The sequence below is a fragment of the Neofelis nebulosa genome, chromosome 18 (genome assembly GCF_028018385.1).
Source record: "Neofelis nebulosa isolate mNeoNeb1 chromosome 18, mNeoNeb1.pri, whole genome shotgun sequence".
Classification (NCBI taxonomy): domain Eukaryota; kingdom Metazoa; phylum Chordata; class Mammalia; order Carnivora; family Felidae; genus Neofelis; species Neofelis nebulosa.
This window is the reverse complement of record NC_080799.1, coordinates 33,362,735-33,375,120: the sequence shown is the minus strand read 5'-3', so window position 1 is coordinate 33,375,120 and position 12,386 is coordinate 33,362,735. Positions and strand designations below refer to the sequence as shown.

Below are 12,386 nucleotides of genomic sequence, written 5' to 3'. Positions count from 1 at the left end.
TTGAGTGTTGTCTTCTCTCCCCTGGAGCAGTCATTCATTTTTTTTTTAAAGAAGCGCCACAGGGGTGTCTGGGTGGCTCAGTGGGTTAAGCATCTGACTTCTGCTCAAGTCATGATCTTGTGGTTCGTGGGTTCCAGCCCTGAGTCAGGCTCTGTGCTGACTGCTCAGAGCCTGGAGCCTACTTCAGATTCTGTGTCTCCCTTTCACTCTGCGCCTCCCCTGCATTCTGTCTCTTTCTCAAAAAAAAAAAAAAAAAAAGTGTCACAAAGGAACACTTAGGTTCCTTCCATTAAACAACAACAACAACAAAAAAACCACACTCCCCCCCCCCCCCGCCCTCAGTTAGGCCAGTATCGGTGGGAGGACGTTAGTCCACACATATTTCCTGTCCTTCTCTCCAAAGAGTAAAGCCTCACTCAGTGCCATCATCCTAGGAAAACACCCATTCTCACCACCCCCCAAAACTGTCCCTACCCTGCCCACCCTCCTTTGCCCCACACGTTGAATGGGCTTCAGGAAAAGGCAAGTTACATAATGTGCTGTAGGTACCATTTTTCCAAAAAAAAAAAAAAAATTGCACAAAATGTCTAAGGGTATATATTTATGTGTGGGGAAGTGCTTGCTGTTTTTTGTTTGTTTTTAAGTTTATTTATTTATTTTGAGAGAGAGGGCACGCACAAGTAGGGGAGGGACAGAGAGAGAAGGAAAAAGAGAGAATCCCAAGCAGGCTCCCCACCGTCAGCACAGAGCCCAATGTGGGGCTCGAACTCATGAAAGGTGAGATCATGACCTGAGCTGAGATCAGGAGTCCGACCCTTAACTGACTGAGCCACCCAGGTGCCCCGGTTTTTTGTTTTTAAGCCCGGAAGACTACACATGAATCTCAAAGTCATCATCTCTGCTGGAAATCTGGGGATACCACGGAGCTGTGAAACCAGCTTGGTGCAGGCTGTCGAATCAGACACTAGTGAGCCAAATTCTGAGTTTGGGTCCTCTTTTCACGAAAGTGGGTAAAGCTGATGGTGTGTCTGAATAAGCAAGCCATTGTATGTTGGTTTGAACCACTTGCACTCCTGAATCTGTAAAGCCATGTTTGGGTTCCCGTAACTTGTCTGTGAATTTCTGAAAGTCAGCTTGAAGTCCGCTGTGTTTGTTCAGTGACAACTTGACCACTGGGGAAAAGGTGGGTTTGCACAGGGAGCTCTGTAAGGAGAGATCACGATGGTCAGTGACAGAGAAGGTGAAATAAGAATTCTGAAGGCAAAGAGGGAGCTCAGGTTCCTGGGTGGTAGCTAGGAGGGGCTGTTGGTTAGCAGAGGCTGCACGGGGAGCAAGCTTCAACAGTGACACCGTGTGGCAGCAGCGTGCAATAGCAGGGCCGCCATGGTTTCTCTCCGCTGGGGGAATCTACCAGAACCTGGGGGGGAGCCATGGACCCTCCACTTAATCTCTGTGGGCCTCAGTTTCTCCCATTCTATAATTGGACTGGTACACACTCACTTGGTTCTCATGCGACAGAGGCTTTCTGACAACAACATTGTAAACATCCACCAACCAGGACGTGAAAGGGCAATCCATCCATCCCCTGGCGTCATGGGCCGCCATGAAAAGGAAGGATTGATTTATGGATCTGGAGATTCATTTAGTAAGAAAAGCTGTGCCCCGTTTGGGGGAGGTGGTTTTACAGCTTTATTGAGGTATAACTGATAACCAAATAAAGCCCCGCACATATTGAAATGTATAGAATTTGATGAGTTTGGACATAGGCACACACCTGGGAAACCATCAGCACATTCAAGGTGAGAGACATACCATCACTTCCAAGTTCCCTGTGCCCTTTTGCTCTTTTGTGTGTCTGAGAACACAACGTGAGATCTGGCCCCTTAAGAGAGTTGTTAACAATAGGCGCTAGGTTGTACAGATCTCTAGAATTTGTCCATCTTGTATAGCTGTAACGTTAGCCAATATGCTTATAAATAAGCATATTTATCCATACACATAGATTTAAAAAAAAATTTTTTTAATGTTTATTTTTGAGACAGAGAGTGAGCGGAGGAGGGGCAGAGAGAGAGAGAGAGCAGGAGACACAGAATCCGAAGCAGGCTCCAGGCTCTGAGCCATCAGCACAGAGCCCGACGCGGGGCTCGAACTCACGGGCCGTGAGATCATGACCTGAGCCCAAGTCAGACGCTTAACCCACTGAGCCGCCCAGGCGCCCCATACACAGAGATTTTTATGTTGGCTTCTCAGAATGTTCCAGAACATTCACATCCCATGCAGAAGGCTCCATGTCCTGCTGTTGATCATGGAGACGTGCAGGTGGGGTGAGGGGTACAGAGGGATTACAGAGCAAAGGACCAATTTTTTTTTTTCCTATTATCATGGCCTCAGGAAGGGAAGCTGTGTTACTTCCGGATGCACTGTTTTGGCAGCAAAAACTTACAAACTTAACAACAGGGGGGAAAAAAAGAGAAAATATAAAGAGTAAACAGATGCCAGGGCTCTGGAGAGCACAGGCGTTCACACAGGGCTGGCCCTGCATGGATGAGATGCCAAGTTTGCAGGGAAAAAGCTCCCGCTTGGGGCACCTGGGTGGCTCAGTCGATTGAGCTTCTGACTTTGGCTCAGGTCATGATCTCACGGTTCCTGGGTTCGAGCCCCACGTCGGGCTCTGTGCTGATGGCTCAGAGCCTGGAGCCTGCTTGGGATTCTGTGCTTCCCTCGCTCTCTGCCCCTCCCCCCACTCGTGTTCTGTCTTTCCCTCTGTAAAATAAATAACATAAAAACAAGAAAAAACTCACTCTTGTCTTCCAAACTGACCCCCTCCAAGGAGAGGCCTCCAGCCCACTGCCCTGGCGTGTCTCCCATCTGGAATGACGTCATGTGCTTTGCAAACTTCCAGTAAAGAATAAAAAACGGCGCTCTTAATAAGAGAGTCAGTGATTTGTAGCCGTGCATGAGTGGAGAACCACATTTCAAAACCAGAAGCGTATTTCAGGCACGAGTAGCACTTAAAAGAAAATATTGTGGCAGGCCCCTGGAGGCAGCAGACGTTGTTTATGTCATATCAACTTGAGTTTTGCTTAGCAAACCACCAGGCCGGCCCACAAAGAACGCTGCCCGTGAGTCTGTTCCCTCCCGTCCCCGCCCGGCCCTTCGAACCCAGGTGAGCAGACCTGGGTTTTGGCTTACCGTGGGTAAAAAAAAAAAAAAGAACCCTTGAACTCCAGGCCGGGCGGGCTGCAAAATCCCTCACAATTCTTGAAACACCCCCAGAAAAGAAACCCCGTACCTTCCTTTGAGAAGCGTTGGCGGACAGACTCTGACAATATCCTGAGCGATTCTTGCCTTCTGCTGTTCACACCCGTGTCTTCCCTTCTTCTTAAGTGGGACGACTGTGCCCTGCGGGATACGGCACAGGTGACGTGATGTCACTTCTCTGATTATGTTGCATAAGACGGCAGCACCCATCTGGATAGCAGACGCTCTCTGGCTGCTTCAAGGACACGCGCGGCCGTGCTGGGGAGGCCCACACAGCAAGGAATGGAAGCCAGCCAACAACACAGCAAGAAATCGAAGCCCTCAGTCCAACAGGCCACGAGGGACTGAATTGTCAGCAGCCGTGGGGACTCGGAAGGGAGTCCCGGAGCCCCTGGGTGGCTCAGTCGGTGAAGCATCTGCCTTTGGCTCAGGTCATGATCTCACGGTTCGTGGGTTCGGGCCCCGCGCCGGGCCCTCTGCTGTCTGTGCAGAGCCGGCTTTGGATCCTGTGTCCCCTCTCTCTCCCTGTGCCCCTCCCCTGCTTGGGCTCTCTCTCTGAAAAATAAATACATGAACAAATACATACATACAAACATACATACATACATATGGGTGCCTGGGTGTCTCAGTAGGTTAAGTGTCCGACTTCGGCTCAGGTCATAATCTCACGGTTTGTGAGTTCGAGCCCCGCGTCGGGCTCTGGGCTGACAGCTCAGAGCCTGGAGCCTGCTTCCGATTCTGTGTCTCCCTCTCTCTCTGCTCCTCCCCCACTCATGCTCTGTCTCTCTCTTTCTCTCTCAAAAAATAAACATTAAAACAATGTTTTTTTTAATATATAAATAAATAAAACTTAAAAAAAAAGGGAAGAAAATGAGTCCTTCCGGTTGCTCTGGGCTTGAAGGTTTGTAGCTCACACCTACTCCCCGCCTCCCCCAGTCCGTATGTCGAAGCCCTAATCCCCAGTGTGATGGTATTACTCCTAAGAGTTAGGCCTTTTGGGGGGTAATTGGGACAGGATGAGGTCTTGAGGTTAAGGCCCTTGCGGTGGAATTAATGCCTCATAAAAAAAAAAAAAAAAAAAGGACGGGGCACAAGAGCTCGGTCTCTCTCCACCCTGTGAGGACAAGAAGGCCGTCGGCAAGCCAGGAAATGAGCCCTCACCGGACACCGAATCTCCCAGCACCCTGATCTTGGACTTCCCGGCCAGAAGTGTGAGAGATAAAAGTGGGCTGTTTAAGCACCCCCTGCCCCCGGTCTGTGGTCTCCTGTTACAGCAGCCCAAACCGAGGAAGCCGCCGGCTGAGCACCGAGAAGAGAGCCCAGCCTGGACTGCAGCCTCGCAGAGGACCCAACGGAGCCGCGCGCAGACTGGGAGACAATAAATGCCTGTGGCCTCAAGTTGCCAAGTTCCTGGTAATCTTGCTGCTGCAGGAACAGATAATTAACACAGGAAGAGTCTGATGAGGAACACGGAGATCTAGTTTCCATCCAAGTCCCCACAAGGTCCATGGGGACAGCTGCCCGCAGCCCAGCGACAAACCCAGAACCCATGCTCGCGCCCCTTTCCTCCCGCCTCTGTACCACCTTACCGCAACCCTAGCGACCTAAAACCGCCCCATTTGCTAATCTTTCCGTTTCTGCAGGTCCGAAGCCCAGGTTGGTTCTGGATCTCCCACGAGTCTAAAGTCAAGGTGCTGCCCGGCTGGGCTATTTTCAGGAGGCTCCGGATGAATCCGCTTCCACGCTTACTCAGCTTGGTGGCCACATTCAGTTCCTCGCGTGGGTAGGACGGGGCTCTGTTTCCGTGGCGCCTCGAGGCCCCTCTCCAGTCCCTGCACGTGTGTGTCCTGACATGCGCACATTTCACATCTTACTTGGCCTTCTGCCTCTTTCTCATGCAAGCCAAAGAAAGTTCTCTGCTTGGAAGGGGCTCCTGGACTGAGACTGGGCCCGCCTCAATCTCAATAGATAATCCAGTCTAATCCTCCTATTTAAACGTCTATGACTCTAGGGGGCGCCTGGGTGGCTCAGTCTCTTAAGTATCTGACTTCAGCTCAGGTCATGATCTCGCGGTCTGCGAGTTCAAGCCCCGCGTCTGGCTCTGTGCTGACAACTCAGAGCCTGGAGCCTGCTTCAGATTCTGTGTCTCCCTCTCTCTCTGCCCCTCCCCTGCTCATGCTCTGTCTCTCTCTATCTCAAAAATAAATAAACATTGGGGCGCCTGGGTGGCGCAGTCGGTTGGGCGTCCGACTTCAGCCAGGTCACGATCTCGCGGTCCGTGAGTTCGAGCCCCGCGTCAGGCTCTGGGCTGATGGCTCAGAGCCTGGAGCCTGTTTCCGATTCTGTGTCTCCCTCTCTCTCTGCGCCTCCCCCGTTCATGCTCTGTCTCTCTCTGTCCCAAAAATAAATAAACGTTGAAAAAAAAAAATTTTAAAAAAAATAAATAAATAAATAAATAAACATTAAATAAAATCTATGACATTAATTACATCCTCAAAGTCCTTTTTGCCACAAAACACAACACGTTCATAGGTTCTAGGGATTAAAGCGTGGGCATATTTGGGAGACCATTATTCTGCCTACTCCAACCCTTGACTCACCCCTCCTTCCTCCCCTGCTCATCCAGTTGGTCAGCGCCTAAACTCTCGCCAGTCACCTCCTGTGTGTTGCTTTAGACCTTCATGGTTCCATTTCTTCTTTGATGACTGGTGCTTGGACCATTGCAATAGACTCCCGCCTGGTTTCCTTTGCTTTCAGTCTTGTTTCTCTTCCACGCTTCTTCCACTGTCACCTGACCTCTCTTGAAAACAGCAGTGAACGTGCCACCCTTATCGTTCCATCCTTCACCATATGCCCACCACCACCAGGATAAATCCTACCTCCTTAGCATGGCATTCTGGGCCCCAAGTGTCCTACCGATCTCCCCTGTGCTCTTCAGTGTTTTACAGCAGCCTCTCTTATTCCTTCAATTCGACTTGTTCCTCAGTCCTCTGGGCCTGCACTTAGGCTGTTCCCTCTACCTATCATGGCCTTTCTCCACCTCCAGCTTCCTGGAAAACTCCTACTCATACCACAAAACTTCGCCTAACTTAACTATGATTTTGAATCATTCCTGAACTCGTCAGTTGGAGTTGCTATTTCCTCAATGCAGCACCAGTGCCTGGGGTCTCTTGCTTTCACAGCACCTAGCACAAATCATTACAATTACCGCCTTGCATGCCCAGTGCATTTCCCACGAGACCAGAGGTCGAAAGCTCGGATGCCCAGGGGAGCCAGACAGGGTGTGTGAATGTGTGAGACCTTCTGGGTCTAAGACAACAAGGACTCCGAGAGGCCACGCCGGGCTAAGAGCCACTACGTTTCTGAAAATCTCGTGTTCAGTGAGATCCAGCCTCTCCGCTCTGGCCCGTAAACCGTGCGGAAATTCGTCTACACTAGGCTGTTCATAGCAGCGTTGCTGGGAAGGGCGAAGTGTCCGTCCAGGAAAAGAGAAAAGCAAACTGTGGAGTGCGCACAGAAGAGAATTAAGCTCAGCCAGTTCAAATAAATAAACCCTAACTCCATCCAACTCCGTGGATTAGGCACACAAAACGTGGAGCAAAACACAAGGCAGGCAGGGAACGAGGAGGCATCTCGATACCATTATACAGAGCAAACATCTTGCAAGTTGTACAGAGCAAACATCTTGTAGTTGTTTCTGGCTACACAGGCGGTAAAAGCATACAGACAGGCCTGCATGTGATGACGTCTACATTCAGGACGGCGGCGTTGTCTGTGGGGATGTCCGAGGTGGCCGAGAGGGAGAAAGGGCACACGAGGGGTATTGAGTGAATCTCAATTTGCTTTATTTGACTTACGTATTAATTAAACCACCATAGGTGGTAGTCTATGGGCATCTATTAACTTATCCTCTATTGTTTTGGGGCACCTGGGTGGCTCAGTCAGTTAAGCATCAGACTCTTGGTTTTGGTCATGATCTCATGGGTCATGAGTTCGAGCCCCGCGTCTGGCTCAGCACTGCTGGTATGGAGCCTGTTTGGGATTCTCTCTCTGTCTCTCTCTGCCCCTCCCCTGCTCTCTCTCTCTCTCTCTCTTTCTCAAAATAAATAAATAAACTTAAAAAAATTATTCTCTATTGTTTTGGGTCAGCCTGAAATACCTCCCAACTACAGGCAAAAAAAAAAAAAAAAAAGGTGGGCGGGCGCCTGGGTGGCTCAGTCAGTTGAGCATCCGACTTCGGCTCAGGTCATGATCTCACAGCTCCTGAGCTCGAGCCCCGCGACGGGCTCTGTGCTGACAGCTCAGAGCCTGGAGCCTGCTTCCGATTCTGTGTCTCCCTCTCTCTCTGCCCCTAACCCACTCACATTCTGTGTCTGTCTCTCTCAAAAATAAATAAACATTTAAAAAAAAAATTAAAAAAAAAAAGTGGGTCTAGTGTGGTCTAACCCACATCAGGCCACCTGGCTCAGAGCCTGGCACGTAAATGATGAGGAAAATATTACTTGCGCTTTACAGATGGCATAATTGAGAAGAAGAGAGAGGAGGTACTGTCCCCAGGGTCCAGAGGATGGAATGGCCTGGGGTAGGGTTAGAGACACGTGGGCAGAGGCAGAAATGGCCCATCCCTGGGCCTTTTCCAGAACCAGCCTTCTCTGACTCAGATTTATGCAGACATTTGCGGAATGTGGCATTCCAAGGTCACACTCCAGAGGGACTGAACAGCCCTTTAAAGCCCCCCTGTGGGCCTCCAGAAGATACCAGAGCCAGCATGAGTGGGGAGAGACTCCAACAACCCAACTCCATGGCTTTAAGAATTCTACTTCTTCTTTGCTGGCCCATCTCATAGGAAGCTGCCTCTGGCCTCTCCCCAGACGCTGTCCCAACCCAGCTGGGGTGACTCTCCTCTGACCCGCTCTCCCCTTGTCACCTACACGATCCGTTCTCTTTCTCAGACTCTCTGTCCCTTTCTAATGCATCCCTCCCCTGTCTAGGTTCCCCGGTCCCCTCACCCATTACCCTAACGGGCATATCAAGGCCTTACTCCCAAGGCTGCAGGTGGAGATTCAGGCCCTGGATGGGACCCTGTTGTCCCAGGCAGCACTGAAAGTTGCACATCGCATTCTCCCGTGGTAGACACTCAGAAATTTCTATTTCAGGCCATAAAGCTTGGGGGTGGCCAAGCTTTGCATTAAAAAGGAAAGAATTTTAAGTCAAGGGGTCAAAACCCAAATATCTATATGGCCAGGCAGCTGACCTAAGTGAATCCAGCCAGGCAAAAACTATATGGCCTTAGCACTTTGCGTACTTTTTTCTGCAAGGAACAGCAGCTCCCCTGGCTTAAACTGCCTTTAAAAATAAGGAAATTCATTATGCATTTACCAGGGGGTACTACTACGAGAGGTAGGGTGGGTTTCTCAGCTGATTTCTTGAGCAACGACATGCGGCCACTCAGGACACAGGTCCCTTCCACCATCTCTCTTCTCTGCCAGCAGCATGTTGGTTTCACCCCAACGCTGGCCCAAAATGGCTGCTGCAGTTCCAGGCATCACATCCAAATCCATCTTGTCTCATTGGTGGGGAATGTATCACATGATTATTCTCTGACCAAAGACTGGTCGTTTCCTCTGAGCCAAAGAGCTGAGTGGCAGAGGGGTGAGGAAAGGCAATGAGAAGAGAACGTCCATGACTGAGCTGAGGAAGCATCGGGACGGTCACCTGAAACAGAGATGCTGGCGTTCATAAGCCACCTCTTCCTCCTGGTCTCTGAGCCAGGCACCACAACTCACAGCCCCCTTAGGTGCCTGCTGGGCCTCATGATTGGTTCCCACCGGCGTGGGACACTTCCTAGCCGATGCACTTAGTTGGTTTGCTTTCCCTGGAGGCTCCTTCACCATCTTCCCAGTTCACGGAGAAAGAAGGAAGTCCTAGAAGATACGAGAGCCATGAAAGAAAAGGTGCCCCGGTTCCTCAAGAACTTGTGGATCCCCGTGCTCCCCACTCCTTGGGCTGTGATAATATGACCAAGAAATGAAACTGTATTGTGGTCAGCCACCAAAAGTTTGGGCTTGTCACATAGCTAGCCTCCCCTGATACTGGGTCCCACTGTCCTGCTCCAGCCGACTGTTGCCCTGTGGGAATGCGGCCCTGCATTGCCCAGTCTTTTGATCATCTGATTATTTTTTTTTGTTTTTTATTTTTTATTTATTTTTTTAATTTTTTTTTTAACGTTTATTTATTTTTGGGACAGAGAGAGACAGAGCATGAACGGGGGAGGGGCAGAGAGAGAGGGAGACACAGAATCGGAAACAGGCTCCAGGCTCCGAGCCATTAGCCCAGAGCCTGACGCGGGGCTCGAACTCACGGACTGTGAGATCGTGACCTGAGCTGAAGTCGGATGCTTAACCGACTGAGCCACCCAGGCGCCCCCTTTTTTTTTTTTTAAAGAGAAGCCAGAAATCTGGATTTTTTAAATATGAAACTTCCTGATTTAAAAATGTTGGCCACCAAGTCAAATTTATTATTATTATTTTAAATGGTCTGCGGGCCAAATGAAACACATCCGCGGGCTGCACTTGGCCTGTGGGCTGCCCGTCACCACCTCTGGTCAAATACTTCAAATCCAACAGCATTTCTTTTTAAGTTGGTGCCGGCCCGAGAGCGTCGCGAGGTCCGTTGTCACGCGGGTTCCAGACAGGTCTATGCGGACGCAGGCGCCCCCTCCACTCCTTCATCTTCCAGTTTCTTGACACAGCTTGGCCACTCTGCTGAGATTCCAAGGAGCCGACTCTGCATTTCTAGGGGACCAGGTCCCGCGTGGGCCAGGCTGACTCACCCACCCCAGTCCCTGGTGCCTGGGACCCCAACCACAACTTAGAGTAGACAAGGGAGAAACCCTCAGGGGTTTGAATCTATTCCTAGCCCGTTTAATAGCGACTGATCGTTGCTACAATTTATTGAGCGCTCACTTCGCCAGACCCCAACAAGCACTTTGTGAATCAGGCGATTTAATCCTTTTAACATCCCCATTGTTGGCAATCAGGAAACTAACTGAAACTCAACTCCAGAGGGCCAAGGACTTGTCCCAGGTCACAGCCCGATTGATCTCTGGCTTTCTCTCCATTGCAAATGTTTATTTATTTTTGAGACAGAGGCAGGGGAGGGGCGGAGAGAGGGGGGACAGAGGCTCCCAAGCGGCTGCACGCTGACAGCCGAGAGCCCGATGTGCGGCTCGAACTCACGAACCGTGAGATCATGACCTGAGCCGAAGTCAGCCGCTTAACCCACTGAGCCACCCAGGCACCCTGCAAAGGCTTTCTTAACCGGCCTTTCTCACACACCAGTGTCATGATGCCTCTAGCAGGCGAGGAGCTTGTCGCCAGCAGACCAGGAACCGCAGACCCCTCGGTCTCACCAAATGGCAGCTTATCTTTCGGTCTACACAGGGCCTGTTGTTCTCCCCCTCTTGGGAGCCTCAACATTTTCACAGATGGGACGTCACTATGGTCCCAGCCCGGCTGCTTCCTTTCCAGTACTTTTCATTCTTTCTTTAATTCATTCTCTAACAAAACTTGATTTCGCCCCACCTACCGTGGGGGCTAGACAGGGCAGGGTAGCAGGAATCCAGGCCTTTTCCCTGAGGCTCCCACTGCCTGGTGTGGCCACCTTGCACTTCCGGCCTGGGCCTTGGCATCTGCTCCGGGCCAGAAACCCGGGTGCGGGTGGGGCTCCTTCCTGGGAGAAGGGCTGGAGCGGGCCCCTGGGGCTTCCGGCTGGAGAGTGGGGTGTTTTCCGGAGTCTGGCGCCTCTTCCAGAGCTGAACTAGATTTCAGCTTGGCCACCAGCGTGAGTCCCAGGCAGCTGAGCCAGAACAGACAAGAACAGGCCTCAAAGGGATTGGGGGACATCTTTTAGGGGGCTTTTAAAGTCCAAGGTAAAGGCAGGGCCCTGGTTGCCTTCGGGGGGGGGGTCTTGCCCCCAGGCCCTGCTGGTCCCAACACAGCGTGCGTTTTCTTTCTGCACCCAGCTCCGAGGGCCTGGACCGGGGGTGATGAGTGAGCTTCCAGAATCCTGTGGCCCCGTGCACAGACGTGGGTGGGGGTCAGCCCCTCCAGGCCCCTGAGCCTGTGCCACTGTGGCACCAGGAAGCTATTTCCACTCCCCAGCGGTCTGGCCTTCGCACAGGCCATACCTGCTGCCCAGACTCCACGCCCACCCCCCCTCACCCCGCCCCCAGCTCTTTCCTCTTTCCTCCAACATCGCCTCCTCCAGGTAATAATCCCACGCACAACCAACCATCTCGCAGACTCACTCAGAGGCCCTTCTTTGGTCAAATGTTGCTAAAATCCTGGGCGAAACCCCATTCTCAGTGTGGAGCTACCTATGAACTTGGCAAGCGGGTTCCCTGCCCCTAAGAATGAGCGCAAAAACAGAGAAAATCTGTTTTGGATTTCCAAAACCTCGTTCTGACGCTGTGGGGAGGTGAGAGCAAAGAGAAGGGGGAAACGCAAGAACACCGCCTCCCTGGAAAGATCTTTAGGTGAAGGAACAGAGCAACGTCCGCAGCGCCTCAGATGGACCGTCTCCCGAGCTCGCAGGTATCGCCTTCAGAAGCCAGGGACTCTCAGCTTTGGGTGAGAGACCGTGATGAACTGGGGTGCGCAGCGCCATCCGGAAATGCTTGTATAAATGTCACAGAACCAATTTGCAGCGGAGGAAATACTCAGTAAAAGTCTGAAAATATGTGAACGGGGCCAACTTTTGCGGCATTTCTGATTATTATTTTTTCCACTTGTTAGGAGGTTTTTGTGACGGATTTTCTGTTAGTGGTACTTCACCCTGCAACTTTTAAACACAAAATAAATAAAAAGAAGAAATTTAGAAGAAGAAATGAAAAAAAAAAAAAAAAGCCAAATACCCCTACCAGGGTACTTGTCTCACTGAATCCCTGTGAAAGTCCTAGAAGACAGGTTCTATAACTCCCCCTTGACAGGGTCACCTGGGCGGCTCAGTCAGTTAAGCATCTGACTCTGGATTTCCGCTCAGGTCATGATCTCACAGTTCGTGAGTTCAAGCCCCTTGTCAGGCTCCGTGCTGGCAATGTGGAGCCCACGTGGGAGTCTCTCTCT

General features: G+C 51.0%; 1 long non-coding RNA gene across 1 annotated transcript; it reads right to left on the bottom strand.

The window, feature by feature from the left end:
- Positions 1-628: 628 nt before the first annotated feature.
- On the bottom strand, positions 629-3,812 carry LOC131500893 (uncharacterized). The gene is made up of 2 exons (XR_009256523.1): positions 3,293-3,812; positions 629-1,203 (listed from the first exon to the last, which is right to left on the bottom strand). It is a non-coding gene; the product is annotated as an uncharacterized LOC131500893 (long non-coding RNA).
- Positions 3,813-12,386: the final 8,574 nt, after the last annotated feature.